Raw genomic sequence first — 3,831 nt, 5'->3', positions numbered from 1 at the left:
CAAGCTCATCAAGTTGTTCAACCCGCAGATTTGCCGCAACATCCCATTCTAAGTTCAACTTCCTCAAAGCCCACATGGCCTTGTACACTAATTCCACCCGAAGATGACAAGCTTTCCTAAACACCAACCGGTATGGTGACATACCAATTGGAGTTTTGTACGCCGTCCAATAAGCCCAAAGAGCGTCATCCAACTTTTTCGACCAATCGATCCTATTAGCATTGACAGTTTTAGACAAGATACTCTTAATTTCTCTGTTGGAGACTTCCACTTGGCCACTAGCTTAAGGATGATAGGGGGTCGAAACCTTATGATTGACACCATACTAAGAAAGAAACATGTCGAAAGCCTTGTTGCAAAAGTGAGATTCCCCATCACTAATAATAGCACGAGGAGTGCCAAACCTTGTGAAGATACTCTTTTTCAAAAAATGCCACAACACTTCGGGATTCATTGTTGGGCAAAGCCACGGCTTCAACCAATTTTGAGACATAGTCCACCGCCACGAGAATGTAAGTGTTCCCACAAGAGCTCACAAAAGACCCATGAAATCGATGCCCCAAACATCAAAAATATCCACTTCGAGAATTGTATTGAGGGGCATCTCATCCCTTTTAGAAATTCTGCGGGCTCTTTGGCACTCATCACATCTCTTCACCAAATCGCCTGCATCTTTAAACAATGTAGGTCAGTAAAATCCGCAACTAAGCACTTTAGAAGCCGTTCTCGCCCCGCCATGATGGCCACCATAGGGAGAGGAATGGCAAGCCTCCAAAATACCCAATTGTTCCTCCTCCGGGACATATCGTCGAATCAAACCATCTATGCAAATCTTAAACAAGTATGGCTCATCCCAATAGAAATCCAAACTATCCCGCTTGAGCTTCTTCCTTTGGTTAGAAGAGAGCTCACACGGGATTATTCCGGTCATAAAGGTAATTGGCAACATTGACAAACAATGGCATATCCATCATTGACACCGCAAAGAGTTGTTCGTCGGGAAATGAATCATTGATCTCAAGGGCATCACAAGGCCTTCCCTCCTCCTCCAAACGGGACAAATGGTCTGCCACTTGATTCTCACTACCCTTCGGGTCAACAATTTCTAGATCAAACTCTTGAATAAGTAACACCCATCTCATCAATCTCGCCTTGGAGTCTTTCTTGGTCATCAAATACCTAAGGGCGGCGTGATCGGTGTGCACTATAACTTTGGCCCCCACAAGGTAAGGTCGAAACTTTTCCATAGCAAACACAATAGCCAATAATTCTTTCTCGGTGACTGTATAGTTTCTTTGAGCCTCATTCATGGTCTTGCTTGCGTAGTACACCGGATGAAACATCTTGTTTATTCTTTGGCCTAAAATAGCCCCAATCGCAACGTCACTAGAATCACACATGAGCTCAAAGGGCAAGCTCCAATTTGGTGCGGTAATGATGGGGGTAGAAGTCAACTTGAGTTTAAGAAGCTCGAATGCTTGCATACAACTCTCATTGAACAAGAACTTTACATCTTTCTCTAGAAACTTGCACAACGGATGTACCACTTTAGAAAAATACTTTATGAACCTCCGGTAGAAACGCGCGTGCCCAAGGAAAATCCTCACCCCTTTGACAGAAGTAGGGGGAGGGAGCCTCGAAATAACCTCAATCTTGGCCTTATCAACTTCAATTCCTCGCTTCGAGATCTTGTGACCCAACACTATACCTTCTTCTACCATAAAATGGAACTTTTCCCAATTGAGAACAAGGTTGGTGTCTTCACATCGGGCCAACACTCTATCCAAGTTTACCAAGCACCTCAAAAGAATCCCCAACCACACTGAAATCATCCATGAAGGCCTCTAAGATATCCTCCGCCATGTCGGTGAAAATAGCTACCATGCAATGTTGGAAGGTCGCCGGAGCATTACACAATCCAAATGGCATTCTAGAGAAAGCGAATGTGCCATAAGGACATGTAAAGGTGGTCTTCTCTTGGTCCTCCGGGGCAATTAGAATTTGATTGTACCATGAGTAACCATCCAGAAAATAATAAAAAGCCCGGCCCGCAAGACGATCAAGCATTTGGTCAAGGAATGGCAATGGAAAATGATCTTTTCTAGTCACCTTGTTCAGCTTCCGGTAATCCATACAAACTCTCCACCCGGTAACCATTCTAGTAGGAATGAGCTCATTGTTGTCATTGGTCACCACGGTCATACCACCCTTCTTCGGCACACATTGCACCGGAGAGGTCCATGAACTGTCAGAAATAGGATAAACCACCCCTGCATCTAGCCACTTGATAACCTCTTTCTTCACCACCTCTTGCATCACCTCATTTAGTCTTCTTTGATGCTCCAAGGAAGGCTTTGCATCCTCCTCCAAGATGATTTTGTGTATGCAAAATGTGGGGCTTATTCCCCGAATATCAGCTAGAGTCCATCTGATTGCCCTTTTTCCGCTTTTGAAGAACCGCCAAGGTGGCCTCAACCTGCATGCTAGTAAGGCAAGAAGAAAGAATAACAGGTAAAGTAGAATTTGAACCCAAGAATTCATACCTGATGTGTGGAGGAAGTGGCTTCAACTCCAACACCGGTGGCTCCTCAATCGATGGCTTTGTTGGTGGAGTTTTGCGGTTTTCAAGATCCAAAGATAGCCTCCTAGGCTCATATGAATATGAACCCATACCATGCAATGCATTCGCGCACTCCACTCTACTAGCATCATCATTGACATCCATATTAAGAAGCACGGCCTCAAGGGGATCTTCAACATGGATCATGGAACTTGTGTCATCCACTATCACAGTTGTGACAATGTCTACAAATGAACACACCTCCGTGCTATTAGGTTGTCTCATTGATTTGAAAACATGGAATACCACCTTCTCATCCCCCACTCGGAAAGTCAACTCACCCGCTTCAACATCAACCAATGCCTTCCCCGTAGCTAGGAAAGGCCTACCAAGAATAATCGGCACTTCAAAGTCCACCTCACAATCCAATATGACAAAGTCGGCCGGCAGTATAAACTTATCCACCCGGACAAGTACATCATCGATTATGTCCAAGGGTCACTTCATCGATCGATCTGCCATTTGAAATCTCATTGAGGTGGGTCGAGGTTGTCCAATTCCCAAAGTCTTGAAGACCGAGTACAACATCAAATTTATGTTAGCTCCCAAGACATAAAGGGCCTTGGCAAAATCCGCACTTCCGATAGTACAAGGGATAGTAAAAGCTCTGGGGTCCTCAAGTTTGGGTTCCATTGAATGCACTATGTCACTCACTTGATGAGTTATTTTAATTGTTTCACACTCCATCGACCTCTTCTTTGTTACCAAATCTTTCAAGAACTTAGCGTACCCCGGCATTTGCTCAAGTGCCTCCACCAAAGGCACATTGATTGTGAGGCTCTTCATCATATCAATGAACTTTTTGAATTGATTGTCACTCTTTTTCTTTGCTAAACATTGAGGATAAGGTGGAGGTGGCCTAGGCAAAGGTGCCTTGGCCTTTGGTACAACCGGCTTGGGCATATCAATCGCATGTTCTGTAGACGGGTTCACGGCATTTTGAGTCTCTACCTCGGCTTCATCATCAATATCAATCCGCACATCATTGTTCACATTTTGATTAACCACATCATCAACAATCAAAGGTACATCATCATCCCGCAACTCAACATCTTCATCCATAACTTGCTTTTGCTTTGAGGCATTCACATTACCGCCTCTCCCACTTCTTGTTGTAACCGCCATCACATGATTATTATTCCCACCCTTTGGGTTCACTACCGTATCACTTGGTAGCGCACCCTTGGGACGAGTATTCAACACTTGAGAGA

Source organism: Nicotiana sylvestris, chromosome 8 (assembly GCF_000393655.2).
Source record: "Nicotiana sylvestris chromosome 8, ASM39365v2, whole genome shotgun sequence".
NCBI lineage: Eukaryota > Viridiplantae > Streptophyta > Magnoliopsida > Solanales > Solanaceae > Nicotiana > Nicotiana sylvestris.
This window is presented reverse-complemented; position numbering follows the sequence as displayed.